Source organism: Coregonus lavaretus (genome assembly GCF_964263955.1).
Source record: "Coregonus lavaretus genome assembly, chromosome: 37".
NCBI lineage: Eukaryota > Metazoa > Chordata > Actinopteri > Salmoniformes > Salmonidae > Coregonus > Coregonus lavaretus.
Window position 1 is genome coordinate 12203478 of NC_140024.1, and position 17406 is coordinate 12220883.

The 17406-nt window shown below is 45.1% G+C and overlaps 1 pseudogene across 1 annotated transcript in view; it reads left to right on the top strand.

The window, feature by feature from the left end:
• The window catches only part of LOC311111347 (potassium/sodium hyperpolarization-activated cyclic nucleotide-gated channel 4-like), a 69900-nt pseudogene that overhangs the window by 12561 nt on the left and 39933 nt on the right, over window positions 1-17406 (top strand). Inside the window, exon 2 of the transcript in view lies at window positions 12313-12736. The product of the transcript in view is annotated as a potassium/sodium hyperpolarization-activated cyclic nucleotide-gated channel 4-like (transcript). The remainder of the gene's footprint in view (window positions 1-12312; window positions 12737-17406) is intronic.

A 17406-nucleotide genomic window follows, 5' to 3' on the forward strand; every position in this document is an offset into this window, starting at 1 on the left:
CTAGTGAGTGTCTATAGATAGTGAGTGTCTATAGAGAGTGAGTGTCTGTAGATAGTGAGTGTCTATAGATAGTGAGTGTCTGTAGAGAGTGAGTGTCTATAGATAGTGAGTGTCTGTAGAGAGTGAGTGTCTATAGATAGTGAGTGTCTATAGAGAGTGAGTGTCTGTAGATAGTGAGTGTCTATAGAGAGTGAGTGTCTGTAGAGAGTGAGTGTCTATAGATAGTGAGTGTCTATAGATAGTGAGTGTCTATAGAGAGTGAGTGTCTGTAGCTAGTGAGTGTCTATAGATAGTGAGTGTCTATAGTGAGTGAGTGTCTATAGAGAGTGAGTGTCTGTAGAGAGTGAGTGTCTATAGATAGTGAGTGTCTGTAGAGAGTGAGTGTCTATAGATAGTGAGTGTCTGTAGATAGTGAGTGTCTGTAGATAGTGTCTATAAATAGTGTCTATAGATAGTGCCCACTTTCTTGCAAAATGTTTGTTAACTTGCCTTTTCTCAGGCCAGTGATGTTTGAGAAACAGATGTGGCTTCTATTCACCAGGCCGTTGGCAGCAGTAGCAGTGCTGCCTGCTATAGCACTACTAAACCATAGGGAACCAGTGGGGCTCCTACTCACTGCAACAACCTCTCCACTTATGGAGGGCCTGAGTGGAGTCCGGCAGAATAAAGAGCCCTGTCTGTGTGGCTGCCATGATTCACAGGAAGTACTTCCCCGTTCCCCAGCCGCAATGTGTTTGGCCTCCTCCCACCCTCACGCTGCGCTTGCCGTCTGACTAGAAGACTCAGACAAATGGCTGGATTAAGAGACGTAGTGTTGGTGTGACTCTCCCATTTCTCTTCCACATCTCCAAAGACCTCTTCTTCCCCGTTATTTGTAATTCAGTTAGATTATTTTCCCAGGCTATTGTTAGCACCTGCCAGGGAAGACTGAATAGGAAAGGTGGTGGCAGGGAAATATGTTTAAATCAAATGCATGTGCACTATTTAGCACATACACTCAAGAAATTACAGAAATAACAAATAAACAAGATAAATCCGGTCCTATTTGGTTTAACAGTCAGATAAGCCTCTGCTTTTGCCTTCTCACGCAGACCAGCAAAAACCAGATCAACTCTGCATCGCGCCCCACATTTTTATTTCATTTTATGCTTAAAACTACTTCTTAGTAAGGGTTTTCCATAAACTGCTGGGTTTTAAGCTGCATTAATTTTGGCTATATTTTTCCCTCTTACCTTATCTTTTTTGGGGGGAGGGTGGGATAAAATGTGCTAAAATGTGCTTACAATTTCTGTGGAGTTTCGAGCAACAGGGCTCGGTATATGAAAAGAAGAGAGATTATGTGCTGCTTTAGCCACTGAACAGAATATAAGGAGATGAATTCTTCCTCCCTCCTTTTTCCGCCCTTCTCTCCCTCTCATTCTCTCCTCAACCTTTCTCTCCCACTCATTTGTTTCGCACCATCTTGTTTTCACTCTCAGTTCCCTCTCACATTTGTTCTCACCCTTTCTCTCTCTCTCTCACTCTGACCCTGGATCAACATCTCTGAGATGGATATAAAGGCTTTCATTCCTGCTGCTCCATTTGCTGATTACATCACCTGGTTGGGGAAGATAATTGACAGGGTCAGGGCTAGGGGAGTGAGGGGGCTGGAGGTAGGAGGGAGGGCTGGGGCTCGAGCTAGGCTAGGGCTGAGGTGTGAGGGGGGCTCTGGGGCTGAGGCTGGGGTATAGGGCTGGGGCCTGGGAGTGGGCTGGGGCTACATGGGGCTGGGGGCTGAGATTGGGGGCTGGGGAAGTGAGCTGCAAGGTGACAGTGTAGCCTACAATGTGACTGACTGCTAATATAATGGCAGCTATGGTAGTACATTAGGTTAGCTCTTCATCTGGTTTAGGAGACAGCTGTTCACTCTCTCTCCTGGGAAACAGGGTGATATGTATATAGGAGGCACCCAGCACTGTGCGCTGTTCTCTCTCCCACATCAACACTCAGTGGTTGACTGATAGAAAACCCCTAGACATGACATCCAACAAGTCCTCCTGGGAGATACAGTACATAGATAACAATGGGTCATGATAATAAAGATGGATGCAATTAGGGGGCGAAATGACAGGCAGGCAGGAAGTAGAGAATGGAGATCCAGCTACATGTAGTCAGGGGGATAAGAGCAGGCTGGAGAGCAGTCTGTGGGTGCATCTGAAATGGCACACTATTTTATGGGCCCTGGTCGAAAGTAGTGCACTATTTATATAGAATAGGGTGCCATTTCAGATGCCCTGTGTTCTCCTCTGGTAGGCCTATGGACTGTGCACAGTGGTCCTTTTGTTTTTGTGGAGGGCACAGTGAGTTGCTGACTGTGCTGCCTGTGGAGTATCCTTGTGGAGTCTTTTATTCCCCCGAGCAGGTAACTAACGTGCCATGCTCTGTTCTGCCTATACTCTGCTCTGGGGAGGGACTCAGCAGTGTGTGAAGGACTCTGTGAGCTGCGACCAGGGACAAGGACAGGGACAGGGACACTGTGCCTCTCTCCACTGGTGGCGCCAGCCAGCAGCACCTTTAATAGGAAAGAAATAGTAATATGCTACTGGGGTGCTGGGCGTTGGAGAAAGTCCTCTCCGACTCCTTCAAACATTCAGTCTCCCTTGTACTGCTGTTTATTCTGCAGAGTGGCTTCTTCGATTAGATTGTTGTTATTCATAAGAGATAAAGATTGAGTATCCAAAACGTGATAAATATTTTGGATGGGCTTATTGCTTGCTGTCTAGCTTTGTTGTGTAGCTTTGTTTTATTATGGGGTCTTAGTATTTCTCTTTGGAAGTGGTTCATTTTTCATGAATAAGCGGTACATTGCATGTGTTTTCCAATCACTGGTCACAGTGGAGGTCATTATGCGCTTGACAGTTACCAGAATGCATTCTCAATCTATATGCAAAAGGATTGGACTCTTCTTAGCTGTCGAATCCCAGAATATATTAACTCTGACTTTAATATAGACAAGGCCTTAGACAGTATAGATCTCTACCAGATCCAGCATCAGAGGTCAAACCTGTCTCTGCTCTGGAGTTTAGGAGCAGCTGGGAGACTCTTACAGAACAGGGTTTTTTAGCTGGATGAAAATCCTGCAATGGTCCATCATCACCTGGCTATTGTAATCTTATTAATGGTGTTATTCATATGTTTTGCAGTATTAGGAAAGGGCCGTTCCTTTCATTAGATTCCCCCATTCTCTATTCTCCATGTCGGTGTTTAGTAAATGGTCTGTTTTTCCTCACTCCAAGGTTGAGGAGATTTGGTGCTTCTCTCCGGTGAATTCTTCTTACGATAGCGGCAGTGCTCAGGACTGATAAAACGGTCCGTCTCACCTAAAAATAGCCACCTTCGACTGCGTAGCCCCAGTGTCAGTGATGTGCTCGTAGTGAGCCCGCCGGCTGTGCTTAGCAAAGTCAGTGCCGTCATGGCAGTTCATCGGAGCGGGGTGTCAACAAAAATAGGATTAACCCTTTTAACCCGATTCTCTCCTGGACACTTCAATTTCCTCGTGTTATTGTCTCATAGTGTGCCAACTGGCCCAAAGGAGAACTGTCTTGCACAATGGCTATGTGTGTGTGTGTTGTCCTTGTATTAGACTAACATGCTTAATTTTCCCTCATCACTCGCCTGTCAGAAGAGGCCTAAGGGTTAATGTGTTCCCACCACTGCACACACCAACACACACAAACACGCGCACACACACACACACAGTCAAGCCAACTGTTCACTGTCCCCATAGTACAGTAGTGACCCCCCTAAGATGGGTTAGAGTACCCAGTGGCCAGTGGTCAAATTGATGCAGGCGGTCTCATGTGACATGGGGCAATATCCTCAGGCAGATGGTGAGTCAGCACTTCTGACGAGGACTCCTCATCCTCACACAAAACAGCCTCTCACAAGAACGAGGGAAAGGAGAGAAAAACCACACAAAACAAGGAAATGAATTATTCAAGAGGGGAACTACTTTTCATATTCATAAATAGATCAACATCAATCATTCAATCAGTCAGAATCACATTTACAGTGAATGATTGTGGTGCTGCTCTCTGGGAAGGAAGAGCGGGGAGGAACAGGAACACACATTGTTGTTCTGCTGTCCTCATTCAGTCTGACGCCATGCCGAATGAAGGGGAGCAAACACACACACACACACACACAAACACACACACACACACACACACACACCGCAAGGCTAGTGTATCTGACATGACAGACAACCTACCTGGATGCCTTGCCATCACTCTCCCAGCGTGTCTGCCAACAGGTAGAGACGGCACCCCGCGGGCAACGCACGCACACACACACCTTTATGCCTTTTCAACATGTTCATATTGGGTGATAGGAGTGTGAATACGTCCAGTACTCTAGCCCTCTGTGGGTGATATCAGAGCCCCAGTATGACGGTGACACCAGGATGGGCTACTGTGGCCCCAGGTAGCTATCTCCAGGACAGGGTGGTGAGTGGGAGAGAGGTTTATCTTGTAGCAGGAGGCACTCTGAGGGTAAAAACATGGATCTGCAGTCCTTGGTCACTTCCCAGGAGAGCAGATGGTGTGGTGTGTACCGTACCTCTGTCTCTCTAGACGAGCAGGCATGGAAATGTCACGGGTCTGTCGTCATGACAGTGAGCAGTCCCTCCCCAGCACTATAACAATTCAGGTGTAAGCTATGCAACTCCCTCTCTGGATCTCTCTCTCTCCTCCCTCAAACTCTCCCTCTCTCTGTGGCTCTCTCCCTCTCTCTCTCCCTCTCTCTCGCCCTCTCTCTCTCTCTCTCGATCTCTCTCCCTCTCTCTCTACACCGCAGCAGTGTACCGCTGCCTGCACTGATATCACCATGAAGGACGCTGCCTTTTGTTTTATAAAGGGGAAAAGCTATCAATCCACAATTCAGACAGACAGACATAGAGATAGGGATTTTGTGCCTTTGCAATGTTCGTCCACCACCCTGCCCAGCCCTGCGCTCACTGCTATATTTATAGAACAATATTCCTCTATGTCAGGATCCCAATGCATAATAAAACACAGTAAATGGATCCCTGCTATGTTTAGGTGGGCTGACCTCCATTAGAACGCAATAGCAAGCGTGAAATTGAAAAATAGCACACCCACACACACAGAGAGAGATAAGTCATGCACATTTACACAGAACCAGATGTGTAATTGATTCTTGAATAGAAATACCAATAGCTACACTACATGACCAAAAGTATGTGGACACCTGCTCGTCGAACATCTCATTCCAAAATCATGTTCATTAATATGGAGTTGGTCCCCCCTTTGCTGCTATAACATCCTCCACTCTTCTGGGAAGGCTTTCCACTAGATGTTAGAACAAAGTTGGAAGCACAGAATCGTCTAGAATGTCATTGTATGCTGTACACTGGAACTAAGGGGCCTAGCCCGAACCATGAGAAACAGCCCCAGACCATTACTCCTCCTCCACCAAACTTTACAGTTGGCACTATGCATTCGGGCAGGTAGCGTTTTCCTGGCATTCGCCAAACCCAGATTCGTCCGTCGGACTGCCAGATGGTGAAGCGTGATTCATCACTCCAGAGAACACATTTCCACTGCTCCAGAGTCCAATGGCGGCGAGCTTTACTCCACTCCAGCCGATGGCATTGCACATGGTGATCTTAGGCTTGTGTGTGGCTGCTCGGCCTTGGAAAACCCATTTCATGAAGCTCCAGACAAACAGTTATTGTGCTGACGTTGCTTCCAGAGGCAGTTTGGTACTCAATAGTGAGTGTTGCAACCGAGGACAGACGAGTTTTACGCTCTACGCGCTTCAGCACTCAGCGGTCCCGTTCTGTGAGCTTGTGTGGCCTACCACTTTGCGGCTGAGCCACAACATATCATCGTGTGCCTCCAAGTTTACTTCGATATGATGGTTATTATATCAATATTTGCGCATAAAGGCGTTTCTACCGGCATTTCTCGTATAATACATTTTACAGATCCCACCTTGTCTAGCGTGTTTTGTTTTGTCGACAAATTAGCTGTTTCCATCATGCCTGTCTTGAATTTCTTTATCCAACATGTTCTTTACTCGCATAAAAAGGTTGAATGGAAACCTGGTTAGTTGCTAGATTTCCATCCAGTTGGAGACAGATGGTAGTGGGAATACTCTAAAGTCAGCATAAAAACAATATGCACATTTTCCCATCAAATTTTCCATCAAATTGACTTGTTGGGGATAAAAGGCTGTGCGTGATGACGTAGTGCACATAAAAGTAACCTTTGCCATGTACTGAATAAAAAACACAATTTAAATAGGTTTCCATCGCATTTTAAACTCTACTGATGGTTTTGACACACAAAGAAATGTGCGTTATATAGCAAATGTGCCCACTTTGGTCTTGGCACGCGCATTCTAGCCAACAGCTCACAGAAACAGTGCAGGTACAGCCTACTACATGATGAGATTATTATGGACAAAAGAGCGAGATTCTTTTTATTTGTCAAATGCCAGCCAAGCATCGATCATCATGTCACCAGAATAAGACCCTCAATATCTATTGGAAAGGAGCATCAAGCTCATCACCGTGCACTTTCACCATCCTGTGAAGTTCATCATAACTTATTTCATCTTTAGCCTAATAAACAGCATGCTTTTCCGAGTCGTAGTGGGAGGACCACACAACATATCATCGCGTGCCTCCAAGTTGACTTATTATATCAATATTTGCTCATAAAGGCATTTCCAACGCCATTTCTTGCATAATTAATGATACCAACACAAAAAGATCCCACCTTGTCTAGCATGTTTTGTTTTGTCGACATTTGGAAAGTTTACCGACAAATTTGCTGTTTCCATCGGGCCTGTCGTGAAATGTTTTCTCCGACCCTCGCATAACAAGGTTGGATGGAAACGTGGTTGTTTGTTCCACAATATTTCCATCATGGGTCACAACCTTCATCACCACGGTTGTGAATCTCTGACATTGAGGAGACCTAGAGACTTGAGGTATTGGGAGACAGACACATGGTTGATGTCTGTAGGAGGCTATAGTATGTACAGTACATGACCAGAGGCTTGGGAAGGCTGTTGAACACAAATCCCCATTACGTCATCCTAGGGAACAGGTGGAGTTCACACAGGTGTGTGTCCCCTCTCTTGGCCCCAGGCCCTCTCAGGGGATCCTGACAGTAGCTTGCATACCCCTCCATCCCTCTCTCTGAGGCCCAGTAAGCATGTGGAGGAGCCCTCTTCCCCTGCCTCTCCACAGCCTACCCATGTCTCTTCTCAGCCTCCTCTCTCTCTCTCTGTTCAAATAGACAAGACAGTCTGCCAGCTGGGCTTTTTCTACTTCCTGATGTCTGTGTTTGTTTCTTCACGACCTAGTTTAAACTAACAGTCAAGTCCTCTGAGGTCACCATGAAACTGGCAGAAAAGTGGCGAGGACAATGAGCAGGTGTTGGTACGAAAATAAATGGATATATTAGCACATAGTGTTTGCAGCGGCTTTAAGGGCCATTGGTGCACCTCCAGCCCGTTAGCAAGCTGTTTTGTGTTCATGATGTCAACTCACACACTTCTTCCTGACATGGGGAATACGAGGGAATGGGAAGAATTCGAAGAGTAAATGTCATTACACGTGTACATGTTATTTCCTTTGAAGTTTTGTCTTGTCCTCTTGGGCTTTAAATATTAACATGAGCAAACACAGTGGCAGAAATGTATTTCTAAATATAACTCTGCTTGACAAGAAACTGAAACCGTGGATACCCTTGTACTTTGAAGAATTCCAATTACTGTCACTGTTTCGTGTGTCAGTGTGTCAGCGAGAGGGGGTTTAGTGTGTGTCAGTGTGTGTGCGTGTGCGCGTGTGTGTGGGAGAGAGTGTGTGTGTGTGTGCACGTATGTGTGTGTGTATTTATGGTTTTTGTAAACCATAATCCATGGCACAATGCGGCTCAACTGTCTTAGACATCTGTGTGTAATATCCCTGTAATTAATGTTTATTTCAAAGTAATGTAATGTGTCCATAGACAGGCAGCACAGTGATCTCAGAAGCAATTGGAATGTTCATCTCCACTGAGAGCCATCACAGCCAAGCAAACATCAACATAGAGAATTGTATATTTTTTCATTTTTTCTGGGTCTCTGCTTTAAATTGGTTTTGCTCTGAGATGGATTTTTATGGGGCCAGTTAAACTTGAGTGGTTAAATCATCCTTCCCTACCCACAAGAACCAGTTCACAATGCGGGACCCTCTCCCTCGATGCAATCTATAGAGCACCAAGGATACTGTATATCCTCCTTTATACAACACTACCAATCTGGATTCAATTACAAAGCGGGCAGAGTGTGTAATTTATAACCAAACTGTGCGACTGGGAAGATGGACAAGGTCACGCCACACTTTGTAATCAACATTTAAGCCTCATTTACCTTTTTAAATGTGCGCCCAGCAACCACAAGCAGGAGGCAAATAGGTTATGCATCAAGACAGACTGGGAGATGAAGGCAAGGCTGCAACTGTGTGTCATTACTCCTTCATGAGAGCCACAGTAGGATACCATGTGAACACATGTTGTGACAGCCATGAGTCATACAGGTTCAAACTAGCCGTATCAGGGATTTAGTTTAATTAAAAATGGCATATCATTATTTTTTAAAGGCCTTCAAAGACTTAGATTTAGTGGCTGGTCAAGACACATGGCCATAGTGTACACAATCCTAAACCACATGAATTATTGAAAAGGTTGGATGTCAGTGGTGGTACAGTGAGGGAAAAAAGTATTTGATCTCCTGCTGATTTTGTACGTTTGCCCACTGACAAAGACATGATCAGTCTATAATTGTAATGGTAGGTTTATTTGAACAGTGAGAGACAGAATAACAACAACAAAATTCAGAAAAACGCATGTCAAAAATGTTATAAATTGATTTGCATTTTAATGAGGGAAATAAGTATTTGATCCCCTCTCAATCAGAAAGATTTCTGGCTCCCAGGTTTCTTTTATACAGGTAACGAGCTGAGATTAGGAGCACATCGCCAAGCAGCTTGGTGAGAAGGTGACAACAGTTGGTGCGATTATTCGCAAATGGAAGAAACACAAAATAACTGTCAATCTCCCTCAGCCTGGGGCTCCATGCAAGATCTCACCTCGTGGAGTTGCAATGATCATGAGAACGGTGAGGAATCAGCCCAGAACTACACGGGAGGATCTTGTCAATGATCTCAAGGCAGCTAGGACCATAGTCACCAAGAAAACAATCAGTAACACACTATGCTGTGAAGGACTAAAATCCTGCAGCGCCCGCAAGGTCCCCCTGCTCTAGAAAGCACATACAGTGGGGAAAAAAAGTATTTAGTCAGCCACCAATTGTGCAAGTTCTCCCACTTAAAAAGATGAGAGAGGCCTGTAATTTTCATCATAGGTACACGCCAACTATGACAGACAAATTGAGAAAAAATAATCCAGAAAATCACATTGTAGGATTTTTTATGAATTTATTTGCAAATTATGGTGGAAAATAAGTATTTGGTCACCTACAAACAAGCAAGATTTCTGGCTCTCACAGACCTGTAACTTCTTCTTTAAGAGGCTCCTCTGTCCTCCACTCGTTACCTGTATTAATGGCACCTGTTTGAACTTGTTATCAGTATAAAAGACACCTGTCCACAACCTCAAACAGTCACACTCCAAACTCCACTATGGCCAAGACCAAAGAGCTGTCAAAGGACACCAGAAACAAAATTGTAGATCTGCACCAGGCTGGGAAGACTGAATCTGCAATAGGTAAGCAGCTTGGTTTGAAGAAATAAACTGTGGGAGCAATTATTAGGAAATGGAAGACATACAAGACCACTGATAATCTCCCTCGATCTGGGGCTCCACGCAAGATCTCACCCCGTGGGGTCGGTCAAAATGATCACAAGAACAGTGAGCAAAAATCCCAGAACCACACGGGGGGACCTAGTGAATGACCTGCAGAGAGCTGGGACCAAAGTAACAAAGCCTACCATCAGTAACACACTACGCCGCCAGGGACTCAAATCCTGCAGTGCCAGACATGTCCCCCTGCTTAAGCCAGTACATGTCCAGGCCCGTCTGAAGTTTGCTAGAGTGCATTTGGATGATCCAGAAGAGGATTGGGAGAATGTCAGATGAAACCAAAATATAACTTTAAAAATAAAACTCAACTCGTCGTGTTTGGAGGACAAAGAATGCTGAGTTGCATCTAAAGAACACCATACCTACTGTGAAGCATGGGGGTGGAAACATCATGCTTTGGGGCTGTTTTTCTGCAAAGGGACCAGGACGACTGATCCGTGTAAAGGAAAGAATGAATGGGGCCATGTATTGTGAGATTTTGAGTGAAAACCTCCTTCCATCAGCAAGGGCATTGAAGATGAAACGTGGCTGGGTCTTTCAGCATGACAATGATCCCAAACACACCGCCCGGGCAACAAAGGAGTGGCTTCGTAAGAAGCATTTCAAGGTCCTGGAGTGGCCTAGCCAGTCTCCAGATCTCAACCCCATAGAAAATCTTTGGAGGGAGTTGAAAGTCCGTGTTGCCCAGCGACAGCCCCAAAACATCACTGCTCTAGAGGAGATCTGCATGGAGGAATGGGCCAAAATACCAGCAACAGTGTGTGAAAACCTTGTGAAGACTTACAGAAAACATTTGACCTGTGTCATTGCCAACAAAGGGTATATAACAAAGTATTGAGAAACTTTTGTTATTGACCAAATACTTATTTTCCACCATAATTAGCAAATAAATTCATTAAAAATCCTACAATGTGATTTTCTGGATTTTTTTTTCTCATTCTGTCTGTCATAGTTGACGTGTACCTATGATGAAAATTACAGGCCTCTCTCATCTTTTTAAGTGGGAGAACTTGCACAATTGGTGGCTGACTAAATACTTTTTTCCCCCACTGTATACAGGCCCATCTGAAGTTTGCCAATGAACATCTGAATGATTCAGAGGAGAACTGGGTGAAAGTGTTGTGGTCAGATGAGACCAAAATCGAGCTCTTTGCCATCAACTCCACTCGCCGTGTTTGGAGGAGGAGGAATGCTGCCTATTACCCCAAGAACACCATCCCCACCGTCAAACATGGAGGTGGAAACATTATGCTTTGGGGGTGTTTTTCTGCTAAGGGGACAGGACAACTTCACCTCATCAAAGGAACGATGGACGAGGTCATGTACCGTCAAATCTTGGGTGAGAACCTCCTTCCCTCAGCCAGGGCATTGAAAATGGGTCATGGATGGGTATTCCAGCATTACAATGACCCAAAACACATGGCCAAGGCAACAAAGGAGTGGCTCAAGAAGAAGGCCATTAAGGTCCTGGAGTGGCCTAGCCAGTCTCCAGACCTTAATCCCATAGAAAATCTGTGGAGGGAGCTGAAGGTTCGAGTTGACAAACGTCAGCCTCGACACCTTAATGACTTGGAGAAGATCTGCAAAGAGGAGTGGGACAAAATCCCTCCTGAGATGTGTGCAAACCTGGTGGCCAACTACAAGAAACGTCTGACCTCTGTGATTGCCAACAAGGGTTTTTCCACCAAGTACTAAGTCATGTTTTGCAGATGGGTCAAATACTTATTTCCCTCATTAAAATGAAAATCAATTTATAACATTTTTGACATGCGTTTTTCTGCATTTTCTTTGTTGTTATTCTGTCTCTCACTGTTCAAATAAACCTACCATAAAAATTATAGACTGATCATGTCTTTGTCAGTGGGCAAACGTACAAAATCAGCAGGGGATCAAATACTTTTTTCCCTCACTGTATAAAGCAGTTCAGTACAGTACAGTCTATGTGATAGTTTAAAACTAACCGCTCATCCTAGTTAGCTGCTGTAGCTTATGTACATGTATTGTGATCAGTGGTAGCGGTACTTCTCAGGGAGAGGTAGCTGTTGATCTTCTTTTCACCTAAATCCTCTCTACCCAATTCCTGTCTCTCCCAGGTGCTGCTGGAGTTGACTATACTGCTACTGATAGGGATGTTGATCAGGTTCCCCACTATGGGGTTCCTCTTGTTCTCTCTCAGGTTCTAAGCCATCTGTGGTTCTTCCTGTTCTCGCTCAGGTTCTAAGCCGTCTGTGGTTCCTCATGTTCTCTCTTAGGTTCTAAGCCGTCTGTGGTTCCTCATGTTCTCTCTCAGGTTCTAAGCCGTCTGTGGTTCCTCATGTTCTCTCTCAGGTTCTAAGCTCTCTGTGGTTCCTCATGTTCTCTCCCAGGTTCTAAGCTCTCTGTGGTTCCCCCTATTCTCTTCTATGTTCTAAGTTATTTGTTGTTCCTCCTGTTCTAGGTTCTACTGGGACCTGACCATGCTGCTGCTGATGGTGGGGAACCTGATCGTCATCCCGGTGGGCATCACCTTCTTCAAGGATGAGCACACGCCCCCCTGGATCATTTTCAACGTGATCTCAGACACCTTCTTCCTCATGGACCTGGTGCTCAACTTCCGCACGGGCATCGTCAAGGAGGACAACACAGAGATCATCCTGGACCCACAACAGATCAAGATCAAGTACCTGAGGAGCTGGTTCGTGGTGGACTTCATCTCCTCCATACCTGTGGACTACATCTTCCTCATCGTGGAGACGCGCATCGACTCAGACTTCTACAAGACGGCCCGGGCGCTGAGGATCGTCCGCTTCACCAAGATCCTCAGCCTGCTCAGACTGCTCAGGCTGTCCAGGCTCATCAGATACATCCACCAGTGGGAGGAGGTAGGGTACTGTAGGAGGGTGTTCGTACATACGTGCGTGTGAGAGTATTACGATCCATAGTATATCTACCAAACACAGAATACCTACACATGAACACAGACCGTCTTTACTACAGTCGACGGTCCTCTATAGAGTATAGCTCCTCGGAGAGAGATAACGTTGTTTACTGAGATCCATAATGTATTACCTTTCCCCTGGGGTTGGGCTACTGGGGAAGCTACTCTAGCTAGCTGTGTCTGATTAGATCCACTAGTGAGGCAAGGTGAAGAGGCTTTTTGCTTTACCTCATCCACCAGTGAGATGATGAAGAGAGAAACGTTGATTACTGTTCTGTGCAGCAGCAGTCTATCTACCAGTCTGACGAAGGGAGTCCAGAGAGAGAGAGAGGGAGAGCCTCTGCTGCTGCTGAAATACAGGGATGATTATAATTGCCATAATAATTAGAAATGTTCCCGTCCCTCCCTGGGTGTATCCTTGAGCACTGTCCCAGAAGTAAGAGGTGCAAAGTGAAGCAGCAGAGCCCAGCAGGAGATGCATTCAGTCAGTCATTAAGGAGACAGAGACACTCCTCCACCACCAAGACAGCAGGGCACACACAGACCCAGGCACTGCCACAGTGAATTTACATACCAAAAAGGGTTCTTCAAATGGTTCTCCTATGGGGACAGCCGAAGAATCCTTCTATTCTAGATAGCACACTTTTTGTGAGAGTATCGGGGGGTATATTTTACATTAGTTATCTTTTGTTTTGTTTTTAGTCTCATCCTTCAGTGTGGAGTACTGTTTGTAACATTGAAATGTTTGTCAGGACAGGTTCCCTCGCTCTCTCTCTCTTCTACAGTACCACTTAAACAGAATTATTGTGTCCATCCCTATAAGGTATTTTCATCACGGCTCTATTCAGCTCTCAAAACCAACTGAGGCTCTCTCTTTCACAGTTGCCTTAAAATCCCTGCTGGGTGTGTTCACCTGAGAGTTTTACTTTGCATGAACAATGGGGGGAGTTTGAATAGCTGGTTGATTGCCAAACAAACCACAACACTAAACCACACCATACCCAGAGGCATTTTAAAAGGTGCTTTTCAACCACATCGACAGACAGTTTGAGGCAGCATACCACTCAGGTTGTGATGTATACATCAAAGAGGCAGCCTTGCTAGTACATAAATCTCATCAGCATCACCATCTTTATGTCTTCCTGTTAACCTGGAACTGTAACTGATAGGAGGGGCTAGCCAGTCACAAAGGCAGCTTCTATTTGAATGTGTGTGTTTGTGTGTGTGTGCGCGAGGCGTGCTGATCGGCGCTGGGTAGGCAGGCCCTGCCAAAGGCCAGCTCTGCCTCGGGGCTGGAACACTACAGTGGTAACCCTACAGAAATGTCATCTGTCATCTCCGAATAACTTGTCGACCACATCTCACCACCTGACTGACTTTTTGACTTTTTCGCAATGGCAACTACATTTCAAATTACATCATATCTTTTAAACTGCGTCACCATTTGAGCTTTTCGAATAATATATCTTCTTAAATTGCTGGAATTCATAGCTGAACTATTCCTATCTATTGGTAGCTGAAGAGCAATCCACAGCGCCATAGAACATACTGTACTTCCTGTTTAACTTGCAAGGTCTTGCATGTTGTTGACTCTGTTGCTTCCCCAGCACAGCGACATTGCTCATTGCTCTGTCATAGTTGGTCCTGGAGACGTCTGATGCATTGACCTGCTGAGTGAAGGAAGGCTTCATGTTCTCACCTGTCATAGTGAGCAGAAGATAAATGCCTCCCCATTGCAGCTCAGCCCCTAGTCTCCTCTAATCACAGATTATATTCTAACATCCAGGCCCACACACACCCTGACATTAAGGGTTAAATGAACCCCCTGGCTGTGGAGATGTCATGTGTTTTATTTTCTGTGTGTGCATGTACCTGTGTGCTTACATGACTTGCTACTGTAACATGTGTTTAGGGGCAGATTCTCAAGTCTTGATTGGTGCCCGTAGTCAACTATGACCCTTTGTTGCATGGCACAAAGGACTTCCCATCCTATCAAATCAGCATCACAAGTTTTAAACAGCTATCTATTAAACCACCGCAACATTAACTAACCAATAATACACACTTACAGAATAAAAACATTGATTTAAGATTCCCTTCCAAGACATAATAGCCGAGCGGGCTTAGTGAACTACAGTGTTTTACAGCTTACAAACGGGGTGGTTGGTGGTTGTGGTGGTGGGGGTGTGGCGGCGATAACACTGTCAAAGATAATGACATTCTAAGTGGTGTGCAGATATCCATCATATCAAAGGGAGGAGGCTGCAATCAGTGCCATGGCATCTCTCCTGTCTGTCCTCCTATCCCTATATATATCTGTCTAGACAGCTGGGCTGTACTCATTGTCATATTTCATTGGGATAAAAATAAAACGCTGGCCGAATATCCTCCTCATCGGAGTTGTCTCCTGTAGACAAACCCAGTGACTTGAATTAAATTAGTCAACATGTTATTAAATCAAACTCAAACGAATGCACTAATGACTAATCTGTGAGAGTGGCTCCCATGCCAGATGTCTTCAACATCACCATCCCCCCGCTTGCTGCTTTTAGCAGGGATGCAGAGGCATTTGGGGCCTTGATGAGGAAATAGTTTAAAAGCCAAAATTGTCAACGGCCTTATGTGGAAATAGTATAAAACCCAAAGCATCAAGCCCCAGATTTGGATTTTTATCTCAGTCAGCACTTAGCTGCACTTTATTTCGCCGAAAGAGAGAAAGAACATCCTTAAATACTTTTCCGACGAAGAGTTAACAAGAATAATATTAGTGGGCGGCGGTGGATCATTTTCAACATGGCAGACAATTCCACAGTGTTTTGAACTTGGTGTCAGGAGCTTTGGAGCACTACCATCTGTGTTTGTTGAGTGCATGGAGGCAGGGAGTCCATCTCTATTAATATTGGCATCTGGGATTGTTAAGATGGATGGCTTTTCTGCCCAACTGGCTGTGTGCAGGATGGAGGGGGGGAACGATCTGATATGCCACAGAAAGAAATCCCAAGGTGCTTTGATAAGAGTGAGCCACGTGGTCGCCATGCAGGCAGGCACGCCGCGAGGGAGGGAAGGAGAGCATTTCCATTCATTTTCCACCTAATAAATCTGCAAACACAAAATATGTAAATAATGCAAATCAGCCAATCAGGCCTCCACTTGGTGACCCGTACCTTGGCCAAGGACTGCTCTTTCACAGATAAGAAAGAAGAAAAGGTTTAATGGGGTATTATTGAGTGCACAATGAGGCTTGCCAGCAAGAGTGACAGGTCCTCAAGGCTGTCTGTGAATATGCCTTGTGTGATATTAATACCCACAGCAGGGCCCCTTAGAAGACTTCTGCATTAAAATGTGTAATCCGGCACGCACCCATCGATACTTCTCAGTAGGAAGCTGAATAAAGCATTCTGTGGCTTCCTCAAAAGCCCTCCAGCCGGCTTGTATAGACAGCTGATGGAAGAGTGCCCCATGTGGTTCTCTCTCTCTCGCCCCCATTTTTAAATCTACACAACTCCCTTGTCTACCATTACAGTGTGGATGAGGGTCTGTCATTTTGTCAGGGCATTTTACTGTGTAGCCCATGTTGTCCCTTTATACTGAAATCCAGCCCAATGTTGAACTAAAATCAGAAAAGGGGGGTGGGTAGCAATGTGAAAGTGGCATCAGTGAAACAATAGGAGTGAGTGATTTTTCTTGGATTTGGTGGCGACACATGATGTCAAGCATTCATCATCATTAGCAGCCTGGACAGCAAACACCAGATGCCTCAGCATTACATTGGCTGTGTCTCACTTACAAACATATGCATCTATTCTCTCTCTCTCTCTCTCTCTCTCTCTCTCTCTCTCTCTCTCTCTCTCTCTCTCTCTCTCTCTCTCTCTCTCTCTCTCTCTCTCTCTCTCTCTCTCTCTCTCACCTGGACCACACTGTTCTCTCCCTCCATCTGTCTGAGATGACTCTGCAGCTGTGACTGTGACTTCCTGTGTGTCCCAGATAGCTTCCTGACACATTCAGGTGTCTCCCTATTGCTCAAATGGATGTCTTGTCTGGGCATGTCTGTCTTTCTGGACTGGGTCCTTGTTTTTTCACTATAATGTCTCGGCCAATATTACTTTATTTAAATCTAAAAGAAACGAAACACAATTGATCCTTCCACGTTTACGATTTGTTTAGAAGACAACGATGATGCACATGTGAATATATGAAATGGTATAATTTTGTATTCATTTTCGTGTGATGCAATGTGCACTAGATTGAATGTTTTTCTTAATCATCTTCACCACAACACAGACACATAACAGTTAGATATGTCATTAGTTCTGTTGTAGACATTCCCTAGCTATTAACCGTAATAATGTAAGGGACATTGAAGGTCACCTAGGTGGTAAAAGCCTTGGTTTCAAACAGAGTAGAGCTAGTCAATAGCTCTCTCCATTGAGAGCACTGATGAGGTTAGGTGTTAGAGTAACATGGCTGCCAACATGAGAACCCCTGCCCTTAAGATACCTTTGTGGAGTGTCCTTATCATTCATGGCTCTGTTGTTTACCCAGATAGTCATGCAGCCAGGCTTATTGTGTGTGTCACGCCCTGACTCAGGGGACGCTTATATGTTGAGTCAGGGT